A 14,509-nucleotide genomic window follows, 5' to 3' on the forward strand; every position below is an offset into this window, starting at 1 on the left:
CGGGAAAACGCCGACAAACGAAAGCAGGAGAAACGAAAGAAACATGCTGAAAACCTCCAAAGGAAGAACAAACGGCACCGAGAGGTGCAGGTCATAGAAACCCATGATCCCACGCACGAAGAGCCCCCGCGCATGGACGCCGAACTCAAGAAATGCTTGTTACGGGATGAGCAGCCCGTGGCAAAACCCGCTGTGGCAACAGAACAAATTCAGCTCTCTCCCACCGACCCCACACAAAAAATCAGCATTGGGGCCGGTTTAGAGTCAGTGTTCAAGAAGGAACTCACAGATTTGCTGCGCGAATACGCAGACGTCTTCGCATGGAGCCCAAAAGACATGCCTGGCCTCGATGAATCCGTGGCCATGCACAAACTGAGTGTCGACCCCAAGAAGGCGCCAAAAAAGCAGAAGCGGCGCAACTTCGCACCTGACCGCCAAAAAGCAATCGACGCGGAAATAGATAAACTGTTGGACGCAGACTTGATCTGTGAAGTCTCATACCCGGATTGGGTGGCAAACGTTGTGCTCGTCAAAAAAGCTAACGGGAAATGGCGCATGTGCGTCGATTACACAGACCTTAACGCAGCGTGCCCTAAGGACCCATACCCGTTACCAAGCATAGACCAACTCATTGACGCAACGGCCGGGCACCTTATGCTCAGTTTCATGGACGCTTTCTCAGGGTACAACCAGATTAAGATGGCACCGGAAGACTGCGAGAAAACTGCTTTCATCACTCATAGAGGAGTGTACTGCTACAAGGTCATGCCTTTCGGCCTCATCAACGCAGGCGCCACCTACCAACGCATGATGAATAAGATCTTCGCACCGCAATTAGGGCGCAACATGGAAGTCTACGTCGATGACATGATCGTCAAATCTATGCTCCAAGAGACGCACTTGACCGACCTGCGAGAATGCTTCGCAAACCTCAGAAAACACAACATGAAACTTAACCCCGACAAATGCACTTTCGCCCTGGGAGCGGGAAAATTCTTGGGTTTCCTGGTGAGCCAACGCGGGATCGAGGCTAACCCGGAGAAAATCCAAGCCATCATTGACATGCAACCCCCAAAAACCATCAAGGACGTTCAACGCCTCACTGGGCGCCTAGCAGCATTGCGACGCTTCATATCAAAGCTTGCGGAACGGTGCCTCCCTTTCTTCGACACCCTCAAAGGAGCACTCAAAACCAAAAAACTCACATGGACAGAGGAGTGCCAAAAAGCCTTTGAAGACCTCAAGACGTATCTGGCGTCCGCGCCACTCTTGACGACCGCGTCCCCTAGCGAACCATTGTCGCTATATCTGGCAGTTTCTGACAAAACGGTGGGCGCAGTGCTTATTAAGGAGGCAGAAACGGTGCAAAGACCAGTTTACTATGTCAGCCAAACACTAAAGGACGCAGAAACCCGCTACCCCAATACAGAGAAAACAGCCCTAGCCCTTGTCATGGCAAGCAGGAAGCTTCGTCACTATTTCCAAGGGCGAGAGATACGAGTCGTCACGAATCAACCCTTGCGCAAAATCCTCCACAAGCCTGAGCTGTCAGGACGACTTATTAACTGGGCAATCGAGCTCAGCCAATTCCACCTCACTTATATCCCGAGAACCGCGATCAAAGCACAGGCCTTGGCAGACTTCGTCGTGGAGTGTAACTTTGCTAAACCAGACGAGGAGGCGCCGGACAACCAAAAACCCCTACCGGTAGCGGAAGGGTGGAAGCTTTACGTGGACGGCTCCGCCACCAACACCCGATGCGGAGCCGGGGCAATACTCATTAGCCCGGATGGTTTTTGTATAAAACAAGCCCTTCAGCTCAACTTCAAGGCCACCAACAACCAGGCGGAATATGAGGCCCTGCTTTCGGGTTTAGATCTCGCCCTAACTCTACAACTGCAAAATCTTACCATATACAGCGACTCCCAGCTGGTAGTTCGCCAAACAACAGGTGACTACGCGGTCAAGGATTCAACTCTAGCTCAATACCAACAACAAGTGCAGACCCGCTTGTCCACACTCAAAAGCTACCAGCTCCACCAAATAGACCGGGAAGACAACTCATTGGCTGACAGCCTATCCAAACTCCTAGAGGGAGAATACACGACCTCGGATGGTCCCGTCTACTTCCTATCTCTCCCGCATCCCTCAACAGAGGTCAAGGAACAGCTCAGCATTGCGCTCAACGAGGACAACTGGATGACCCCCCTCGTCGCTTACCTCCGGAACGGAACTCTGCCAACCGAGCATAGCAAAGCCCGACAGATCAAGGCAAACGCAGCCAAATTCTTCCTACAAGACGATGTTCTCTACCGTCGAAATTTCGACTCCCCCATTCTCAAATGCGTCGATGACGATGAAGCAACATACTGCATGCGGGAAGTTCACGAGGGCATATGCGGGGATCACATGGCGGCCAAGGCCCTTACACATAAAATCTTGCGCCAAGGATATTACTGGCCAACCATGGCAAAAGACTGCAAAGCCTTTGTCAGAGCATGCCACCAATGCCAGCTCTTCAGCAACGTCCCGCGCGCAGCCCCTGCAGTCCCAGTTTCTATACTCTCCCCTATCCCGTTCGCTGTGTGGGGAATCGACATTATGGGGCCTTTCCCCAAGGCCCGCGGGGAACTCCAATTTGTCATGGTAGCCATCGACTATATGACCAAGTGGGCAGAAGCCAAAGCACTCAGGACCATCACCCAAGAAGACGCAATCCGTTTTGTCCGTAACCAGATAATCACCCGATTCGGTATCCCCACAACTCTCATCTCGGACAACGGGACACAGTTCGTAGGAAAGAAATTTACCACCTTCCTCTCTGATCACGGGATCAAACACAAGAAAGCATCAGTATGCCACCCGCAAAGCAACGGACAAGTCGAAGTCACAAATCGCATCATCCTTCGCGGGCTAGAAAAAAGCCTCACAGAATCCAAGAAAAAATGGCCAGAACACCTACCCCAAGTCCTATGGTCCTACCGCACCACGCAGAAAACAAGCACAGGGGAAACACCATTTAAACTAGCATTCGGGGCAGAAGCACTGGCACCAGTGGAAATAGGATCACCGTCCTTCCGCATGCAAAATTTCAACATCAACGACAGCATTGAGGGAATGCGGACTAACTTAGAGTTACTGGACGAGGTCCGAGCAGACGCAGTCCAGAAAATGGAGCTTTACAAAGAAAGAACAAGGGACTTCTTCGGAAAGCGGGTCCGAATGCGGGCATTCCAGGTGGGAGACTTAGTCAACAGAGCAACCGAGGCATCAGACCCGCGCCACACGGGCAAGCTAATGCCCAAGTGGGAAGGTCCATATAAAATAGCACAAATCATCCGTCCTGGCTCTTACAAGCTATCCCACCTGGATGGCACGGAGGTCAACAATACTTGGCACGCAGAAAAACTCAAGAAATATTATCAGTAGCAGACATGTCCTAATGATTCATAGCATGTAAACGGGCATCCTTTTGGACTTATATATATTATCACGATGTTTTCCGTTAATTTGCATCCTGATGATTCATCCAACAAGAAGCACATAAAAAGCACAGTATATAAAGCACATCTCAACAAAAAGCACATAAAAGCACATTTACGCACAAGACAAAAGGACAACTTATAATATATAACCCATAGCTTACAAGGATCAGCTAACGGCCGCCGCGGAAACAACGCTACCCGGGTCAGGCCACATCAACATGTACCAAGCATATTACAAACACACGCATACGGAAAACACAAACAACAATGCACCCCCGAAACATACAACGGGGGTACTTAGGAAATACAACAACCAGCGTGGCGGTAACGACATCTAAAATGCCTCATCCTCCTCGCTCGAGTCGCTCGCGGAAAGCTCGTTGTGAATAAGCTGCAACTGCGCCCAAATCGCACCACGGCGTCTCACCTGGCGGGCACGAACACGCTCCATCTTCTTATGGTAAGACTCATGCAGGTCTTTGTTCTTTTGCATCAACTCCTCAAGGGCACCTCGAGCACGGGTGCTAAGCGGCTCGTCAATCCACACTTCATAATAACAATCACCCGCAACACAAGCCTCCATACGCCGCCCAGCATTCCGGCCACCCCAGATAGTCTTCATCACCACAGGACGGTCACAGTAACAGCGAGAGCCTACAAGATTGGACATGGTTAACAAAATTTTTACAGTACACAAGGGTGACACAACAAAGGGGTGAAGGAATATAATACCTCCGTTTCGGGGGCAGGCTATTTATACTACTCCCGTGCACGTGCCTGGCAGCCACCTATCACAAAGCAAGCATATAACCTAGGGGAAAGGACGACCACCGCCATCCCTCCCCTAGACCAAATCCACACGCAACAACAAAAATATAGCAAGGCATGGCCGCGTATCCGCAACCATGCCCTGACAACGGCAAGGCTCCAACCTGTAAACTCGAGCAAGCAGCACAAAGCACAGACACATACACGCAACTAAAAAAGCAAACAAAAGCATATTATACGCACAGCCCAAATCCACAAGTCAACAGCCATTGTACGTCAAATTACAGTCCCAAAAGAATAAGTTCAAATAGTCTAACCAGCCAAGTTCAAACGAAACTTAAAAAGCAACAGTTTAGAGACAAAGGAGTTAAATGGTGGGGGTCTCGGTCGAGTCATCAACAAGCTCTTCATCTCCCTCCGGGGTGGCAGCTTCGGTCCCGGGTTGCTTCTCTGCATCAGCCATGACCATGTCCGGGTTCTCCCTTTCCTCAGCTGCGGAGCGGGAAACCTCTGCTTCCTCCACCGCGGGATTCTCATCCACGGTCTCCAAAGCTTTTGGACTCTTTGTCCCAGCACTACCTCCAGAGCTACCACCCGCGCTCTCAAGCTCTTTCACCCGGTCGGCAAGCTTCTTGTTCTTCTTCTTCCTCTTGTGTGCCTTAGACTTTGCCTTCTTCAAGGAGGATGACAGATCTGCTACCCGCTTTTCCAAAGCGTCAACACCAGAAGAAGAACCACCCGCGCCCGCCACTAAGCTCAAATACTCTGCACTTTCTTTCACAGAAGAGACTCCCCCCTCAAAAGCTTTGGCCAAGGCAGCCCGATATTCAACACTAGCCTGATATTTCCGGATGGCCATCTCCTCAGTGGGTCGCGACGCAACCATAGCTTCAGCTTCTTCGGCACGCTTACGCAGCTCGGTGAAAGTCCGCTCCGAGGCCGCCTCCTTCCCCTCCCAAAACAGCCTTTGAGTCTCCAACTCCTTATCCACAAGGCCCCTTCGATCTGAAAGCACCTGCCAGTCAGCTTTAAGAGTCTCCATTTCTTGGGCAAGTGCTTTCTTCTGATCCTCGACTGCATGGAAGTTCTCCACCAAGGTCTTCTTTTGATCTTCCAGATCAGCAACCTGCTTCCGCAGTGCGATGTTGTCCTGGCGGAACATTTCTCCTCGGGTGCTTAACGCCAAATCATACCCTCGAGCCTGCAACAACCATCAGAAAACATATCACAACTCACATACACAGAATTAAAACGCTAAGCGCAAAAGCAACTGCACAACACATACCTTCCTGTGATGAAGCTCGGAACGACGCACCAGCTTTTTCCATCCCAACCCATCCAACTTCTCAAAATCATCTTCCGTAAGGCCAACCTGTCCTGGTGGCCCGGCTCCAAACAAATTGCCTCGCCCCACACGGCGGGCATCCAACGGTCCCAACTCATCTTCGGTCCCGGACGCATCCCCAGCACTCACACCCGCCATCAAATCCACATTGCCGCGGCGCTTCACGCGGCGCCCAATCTGGGCACTCAGGGTCAACTTCCGACCACTACCAGCACTACGGACCCGTTTCCTCCGTCTGGAAACCTCGGGGGTCTGTCCCTCTGTTGTCGGGTTTTCCAGCATCAATACGGTTGACGTCCCGCCAGCCTCAGCACTTTCTTTTTCTTCAACTGCACGGGACGATCCCGCCTCCGCAGCTTTCCCGCCAGCCTGTGTGCTGACCTCGATTTCACCCTCACCGTCCAGACCATCGTCAAACTCGCCCGCGGTGCCACCTTCTCTTTCTTCGCTGTCCGCAATCTCATGAATCTCCGGACTCTTTTCAACAACCTCCTCATCATCCTCCGCATCCCCAAACACACCTTGGTTTTCCACCTCCTCACTTGGCACATTTTCTTCCTGCTCAGTCACGGGTTCCGGTTCATCCCTCAAGAGCAGCACGCGGCCTCGGGACGCCGTCCCCGAAGTAGAGGCACCAATGGCCGTTCCCGCAGGTTGCACCACCGCCCCCCGTGTCGCCCTAGCAGCCGCGCGTCCCGCTCGGCTTTGCGCCGGCGTGCGTCGCCTTGCCTGCGACCGCCCTTCACCTTCAACCCGGGCAGCGCCCCTATACCTGGGGGGATTTCGGTTTAGCAGGCCCGTGAGCAATTTTATCTCTTCTTCATCAGTCATGCCCTCCAAGGGCGGCAACTCCGTCAATCGCGGGTCCAGGACTGCAAGTTCAAGCGACATATCACAACACTATAAAGCCAAAAACCCCCCAAACACAAAGCAAATTCCCCCCACATTTAGTAAAGTCAAAAACTTACGCAAGTATAGTTGCAGCCTCCCGTTCTCAAAGAATGCACTCTTGGTCCAGGTGCTCCCCAACGCCTTTGTAATACCAACCAGTATCTCCACGTCAACCGCGGACAATTGATCCCGCGGCGCGCGATAACTCTTCTCTACTTTCCGGGCCATATTAGGCATCCACGCCAGCTCGCCACCCGCCACCACCAGAAACTCATACTGCCAGTCCGTCATGCTATTCGGAAAATCAAAAGGCATATAATCCACAAGCTCTCTGCCAATCACGCTGCTCTTATTGGCAAAAGGCAACTCCACAAACGGCTTGGCCGTGCTCGTCTTGATGTTAAACAAGTGAAAGAAAGCCTTAAGGGTAGGCTGCTTCCCCAGAGCGGTGCAACTCGCTATAAACCAGTTAATAGCCCGGATCGCGTTGGGCGTGATCTGCGAGATAGAGCACTTCAAATGCACGCAGACAAGGTCCCACATGAAGCGATGCATCGGGAACCTCAAGCCCGCCTTCAGCTGTTCGAGGGTCACGCATATGGACCCGCCAGCACCACGATGATGCAACCTCTCCTCTTCCCGGGCAGGCCTCCAGCTATAGTCACTCCCAAACCTAAACAGCTTTGCCATGTATGGCCCGTACTCCGCCACATTGAACGTACTCCTCCTCTGGAGATGATCACAGCCTGCCAGTTCTTGCTCCACCTTGGCATTGTTTATCTCCACTGGGCGTATCTTGAAGGTCCGGTAGAAACTACTCTGATCCTCAAAGAACCTATAATGCATGTCTTTCGGCGGGAGTGGAATGGTGAACCGCGGAAAATCCCGCCATCGACCAGACAAACTAATCAGCGGCTTTGCCTCCCGCGTCACGGGATCAAAACAATCTTCCCCAGGCATGGCAGCCATTTCTTCTTCAGTACCCGGATGAATAGCTTCCAGACGCACCTCTTCAACCACAGCAGTCATCAATTACCTGCAAGATGGCCACACAGAGAACAGCCCGTTACATACATCGTCTCAATCCCGTCAGCAATAGCGGCATACAGACAGACAAAAACACATTTCACAAACAACCCCTTTTTGTTACCCGCAACCCCCATACAAACATATTATCAAACACCTACAGTACAAACACGTGCAACCGCCGCATATTACAAACCTTAAAACTTCGACCTAACCCTAATGGTGCACAACCCGAGACGACAATCCCGAGGTCGGTACATCGCCCTCATACCGCAAACGCCACCGTAAAGACGGCAGCCACGGCAACAAAAGCTTCACTACTACCACCACAAATCAAAGACGAAAACACACACATTCAGGCGATTAACATAACTAAAGGGCAAGATCTAACACACCAATCTGCTCACACTACGGCGCGAAAACAAGATTACGGCGCTCAGAAACGCCGGCGAAGCAACCCAACATATAAAGCACAGTAAAAACAGCAGCAACACGATGAAAACAAAAAAAAAAAAGAAGCAGAGTACACAGACATCAACAAGATACGATTCAGCCACAGCATAAAAAGAAAAGACAAGCATAAACTTGAAGGATCGCCGGCGACGCTTACTTGTTAACGGAAATGACAAAGAGAACGGTTGCACTTTACTCCTCCGGACGACCTCTCGCAACTTACAGGTGAAAAAGCGGAACACTTCGAAAAAACTAAAGCTTCAGACAAATATACTCAGAACTGGTTTTTAAGACATACATATATACTCCCACAATTACCAAGAGATGCATTAACTGCATGGCCACGTGTGCACACACGATTGGCTCAGAAACTGCACCACCACACCCACCTCTCCTCAAAAGCCGCATAAACTGTACTTCATCCCCAAAAAACCCCCAACTTTGAAAACCGGTGTCTCTTCGATTACCCATGTACACAAATACATATACGCCACTCTACTTATCAAATCCCACCCACAACATTCTCGCATTCAATTTTATTCCCCATTTATTACCCACTTTATTACCAGTCATAAATTGGTCGAAGACAAAAAACATAAATACAAGCAAACCAAAAGCCAGCGGGAAAGCAAAATACTTCACATATATATATTAAGATTCTTTTTTAATACAAGCCAAAGCGGACTCAGTCCGCGACAAGGAAGTCCTATTCTACAGCTGAGCCTCCAAGTCCGCAATGCGGGCTTGGACATCCTCTAGCCTCTCTTGCAACTCGTCCCTCTCTTCCCGGGCTGCAGCCAGCCTCTCCGCCACCGTAGACTCCGGCGCGGGTTCCGGACGGTCAATGGGTACATACCACCGCCCATTGATCTGCACCGCCGCTCGCCCGCGTCCCGGGACCAGCATCCTCTCATACACCTCCTCAAGGAGGTCGTCGTAGGGAAGGCCGTCCTCCAGCATATCAGCCAACCTCCTAGCAAACGGATCGGTCGGCAAATCATTGAACAAGGTCAAAAGTTCGACCCTTCTCATCCAACGCATCTGCGTCCTGTAACTACCACTGGATACATCACTGCCATTACTCACAGACGCCGAAGAATTATCAGACATTTTTTACGGTACTTTCACAGGAAAAAGAACGATTTGACGAAGTAGAAGAGAAGAAAGGAGATGAACGCACAGATGAAGTGCACAAATGAACTGCTCCAGCCCTTATATAGCCACAGCCACAACCCCGTAATAAAAGCAGATGGAGTTCCCGAAGCGTTCAAACTTTCCACAGGCGTTTCCTAGGTCAAATATAACTCAAGCGCACCTGGAAAACCAGCGGTCAACAGCCTCCTCAGTGAATGTCTGTGCAGTGCATTTAAGGCACACGGACACCCACAAGCTACCAGCCCACACAACTTCAACACCCACAACCTTCCCGCCAGATCTTCCCTCATTATTGGCCGCGTCCAATACCTGGGGGGCACATTTTCATTTTTATTCAAATTTTACAACTTCTCTCATTATTGGCCGCGTCCAATATTTGGGGGGCACATTTTCATTTTACTTCAAAATTTTTATCTTCCCTCATTATTGGCCGCGTCCAATACTTGGGGGGCACATTTTCATTTTACTTCAAAATTTTTATCTTCCCTCATTATTGGCCGCGTCCAATATTTGGGGGGCACATTTTCATTTTACTTCAAAATTTTTATCTTCCCTCATTATTGGCCGCGTCCAATACCTGGGGGGCACATTTTCATTTTTATTCATATTTATATCTTCCCTCATTATTGGCCGCGTCCAATACTTGGGGGGCACATTTTCATTTCACTTCAAAAATTTTATCTTCCCTCATTATTGGCCGCGTCCAATACTTGGGGGGCACATTTTCATTTTTATTCAAATTTTACAACTTCCCTCATTATTGGCCGCGTCCAATATTTGGGGGGCACATTTTCATTTTACTTCAAAATTTTTATTTTCCCTCATTATTGGCCGCGTCCAATACTTGGGGGGCACATTTTCATTTTTATTCAAATTTTACAACTTCCCTCACTATTGGCCGCGTCCAATACCTGGGGGGCACATTTTCATTTTTATTCAAATTTTACAACTTCCCTCATTATTGGCCGCGTCCACTACTTGGGGGGCACATTTTCATTTTTATTCAAAATTTTTATCTTCCCTCATTATTGGCCGCGTCCAATATTTGGGGGGCACATTTTCATTTTACTTCAAAATTTTTATCCAAATTTTTAATTCCTTCATTATTGGCCGCCCCCAATATTTGGGGGCTCCCAACCTCATTTTTGCTACGTGTTCTGTTCGCTTCAAAAATTTATCGCAGGCACTAAACTCAAACACAAAGGCAACACAAGGCAATACGCAAATAAACGGTTTCACATTAAGGCAGAAATAAAATTACAATCAGACACGGGCTACTCCCGCATCGAAACTACCTAAGGAAGCTGAGCCCTCAGCTCCGCAATCCGCTCATCTACAGCTTCCAGCCGGGTAAGCAGGCCGTCCCTCTCCACCTCCGCGTCCCGCAACCGCTCCCGCACCGTAACACCAGGAGGGACCGGCGGGTTGTCAATGGGCACCATCAAACGCCCATCCACCTCCTCCGCGTCCCGGGCACGACCCGGTAGCAGAAGCTCATGGTAAACAATCTCCAGAGCAGACTCATAGGACTGCTCCTCGTCCTCCAGAGCCTCCGCGATTCTCACCGTGATAAGCTCGGCCGGCAACCGGCGAATCCGGTTGATCAGATCCTGTCGCCGGCGCCACTCGCTCGACCGGCCATAGTACAGGTTAGAACTAGCTGCAGAGCTGTCAGAAGACATATCACCTGCACAAAACAAACCAAGGCAAGACGACCGGTTAAAAATTCCGATCAGATAACAAAGCAAGAAAACAGATGATCACTACGCCGGCAAAGCCTAAACTCGAACACTCACCAATATTGCAGAGACAAGCTTTTACAAAGATACGCGATGAACTGAGCACTTTTCACCAAGATAAAAACTCCCTTTATATAGACAGCACTCCAGCCCTTTGAACTTCAGCCGTTACTTCCCTAGGCAGTTGAAGCGCCAAAAAATACACATCCATCACCCCCGTCAAAAGCCTCATACATGTATCTGTGCCAGTAATTAATTGGCACAAATATCCGCACAAAAATACCATCAGTCAAATTAACCTTGCATGCAGTTACAGCATCAACCACTCACAATACGCCACGTGGAAAAACCGTACACTCCCCATACGGAACGACAAGACCAGGCGGCAAAAAGCTTCACACCTTTTGAAAATTTTGAAATCCATGGCCCAGCAAACACACACCGGGTAAGTCCAAGCCCGTAGCCCGCCACATCAATCCAACCACTCAACAATACACACTTGCACAAATACAACCCGGGATGACACCTTTGCGGGAAAGATTTTACTTACTCCCCCCACCCGCTAAAGCAGATGGAAGGAGTAGGGGGGCAATGATAAGGTACCACGCTACAGGAACCGCCAACAGTACCCGCCCCCGCTACAGGACTTGGAGATCCCCAAAGTCAGACCTCATCATTACTAAGTACAAGGCAAACAGGATAATAAGCATGCACAAATCCCAAAAGGACGGAGAAAAGGACAGTAGCTGCACCAAAACAGCCACCCATGCTGGGGAGTGTCCACAGACCCATTCCCGCCACTGTAGCAACAGTGGCGGCCAAGGGCCTATATAAAGGACTCCCCAGCCAAAGTGGAAGGTAAGTGCAAATTTAACCCTAAAACTCTCTCAAAGAAGCATCTCTCACCATACATTTAGAGTGAAAACTCTCTGATTTCCCTTACTTGTCAAGCACATCCAAGTCACTGATTATCACGCCGGAGGCGCCTCACGGGATGTCACCCCCCGTGTAGCGTTGTTTTGCAGGTTAGGTCCTGCCTGAAGCTTCCCGGAACAGTGCACTGGAACCCTAGACGAGATTTGGAGTTATCACTGATATTGCTTAAAAAATTGTCTAACTACTCCTATAGCAAATGTGGTAATTGTATAATAACATAAAAATAGATTTGCAAGTAATTGAATAAGTATACTGTTATCGTATATAGGGCAATTATATAAAAGAACAAAAAAAGATAGTGCAATTAAACATTATATTAATATCAATGCAATCCTATAGGAAGGACAAAAACAATAAATTTCTAGTTGCTCTAAAAATGTCAAACCAGTATTAAAATACTTGTTTCTAAGCATAAGACGCAAGAATTAATATTTTATCGAAATAAATATTCAAATCTTTAACTAATGTTCCAAAATTAGTATCATATTCTAACATCCATTTGGCTTGGATATTGCAGATTGTAAGCAGCTAATGCAAGAAATTACTAATGTTGTATTCTATTTTGTTAAAGGGTAGACCATTGCTTAGTAAGGCAATCCATATTTCTCTCTGATCGTAGTTTTACAAAGGACAATGCGCCTCCTGAAGTGATGTGTGATGTAGCTCCGTATAAATGATTTATTACATGAATGATATGTGATCTTCTTTCGTAAAAAAAAAAACCATAAAAAAGTTAACAATCTTACGATATAAATTATAATGATATGATTTTTTTAATTTTTTTTCAATTATATAATAGATATATAATTCAATCGAATTTTAGTCAATTTGATCATCGAAAGTCAAAACTGGACGATGGAAAAGAAATGGAAGAAATATTAAAGCAAAAAAAATATGAAAGTACACATTTATCAGACAAAATATATTGTTACGTTTTATTTTTATCAAGAAGGGAATTAATATTTCAAGCATCCCTCCCTGGCACATGTGCATATGACATGACTCAAAAGAGCACCTCTTAACGAGGAGGTAAAACACCAAAAGATTAACAATAATCTTATCACAAAAATTATAATGATATAATTTTTTATTTTTTATAAATTAAATAATATATGTATGTTTCAAATCAATTTTAATCTATTTGATCATCGAAAGTCAAAATGGGACAATTAAAAAGAAATGAAAAGAATATAAAAGTCACCATATAAAAAATTAATGATATTTATGACACAAAAAATATATTATTATATTTAATTTCTTATCAATAGGGCAATTAATATTTTAAGCTGCCTCCATAGAACATCTGCATATGACATGACCCAAAAGAACATCCTTGAAGAGGAACTCATATTGGACTTGCTCTGGAACTCATATCAAGACTCTAACTGCTATTGCAGAAAGTACAGAAACCACGCCCACTGCGCGCAGAGGTTTCTTCCTGTTTCTAGCCCCTGCACATGCAGGATCATCCTCCCACTCTTCAATTCATGCGAAAACTGAATGCGCAACAAGATACTACTAGTCGGTTAGGTGGTGTATTCCGCCGCCGAAATTTGTATCCTGTAATTTTTATTTCCTTTGTCTAAAAATTATGATATTAGAAATGAAATATGATTTTAAATTTTAAATTAGAGAACTTCTAGTAAAAAATATATAAAATTTAGATGTTTTTTGATTTTTTATTTTTCAAACATTTGGACAATCGAGAGAATATTATAGATAAATTAAATTCTACTTTCCTGTAAAGTTGAAAATCTTTTTCTATTTGATAATAATTTCAAGTTTAAAGTTACGGTCTGTTCTAAAAAAGAACCCAAGCATGAACTAAATCATATCAACAATTTAAGTTGTAAATAATTTATAATTTCAAGTTTTGATAACACTTTAAGAAATTCAAGATCTCAGTATCAACGTCATCATATTTTCAGTGAAAAATATTTTTAAGAAAGTTGAAATACTAATTTAGGACTAAACACTAGTTAGTGGTAATAGTCAAACTGATATTTGATGATAAATTAGTAAACCAACACTTAGTACTTAGTGTGTTTTGATGATATCATATTATAATTAATATTCTCCTGATCGATTTGATATTATATGTTGAATACGGAGTTCCATAACATGTGTATATTATAAAATTATCCTGAAAAAATTGTATTTTTCGAGCTTTAACGAGCCGAGCTCGAGCCGAACCCACTAAAACCTCGGCTCGAGCTCGTTTTATTAACGAACACATTTATGTGTTCGAGCTCGTGCTCGAGTTCTTAAGGAACCGAGCCGAGCCGAGCTTTTATCGAGTCGAGCTTGTTCGTGAACAGTTCAGTTCGTTAACAGTAGTTTTATTACCGGCGGAAGATCATCATCACTAACCATCACTCCGCTGATATGCTTTCAGATTCTGGACCCGTGCATGAACTACATTGAAAACAAGTCAGATTATCTTAGCTGGGACCACTACAAGAAACGAGGCCATTTACGACGGATAACTTACGACGGATCTATGCATGGATGCGGCATGCGAACTTAAGACGGAAATCAACATATCCGTCGTAAGTTCTCCATTTACGACGGAAAACTTACGACGAAGTCTTGCGCGCATGAACTCGGATCCTGAATTTTCGTCGTAAGTTATTACGACAGATTTACTACTCCGTCGCAAGTTCTTTAATAGAATATTTTTTAAATTGACAAAAAAGTAAAAAAAAATCCGG

The sequence above is a fragment of the Daucus carota genome, chromosome 9, assembly GCF_001625215.2.
Source record: "Daucus carota subsp. sativus chromosome 9, DH1 v3.0, whole genome shotgun sequence".
In the NCBI taxonomy this organism is placed as follows: Eukaryota; Viridiplantae; Streptophyta; class Magnoliopsida; order Apiales; family Apiaceae; genus Daucus; species Daucus carota.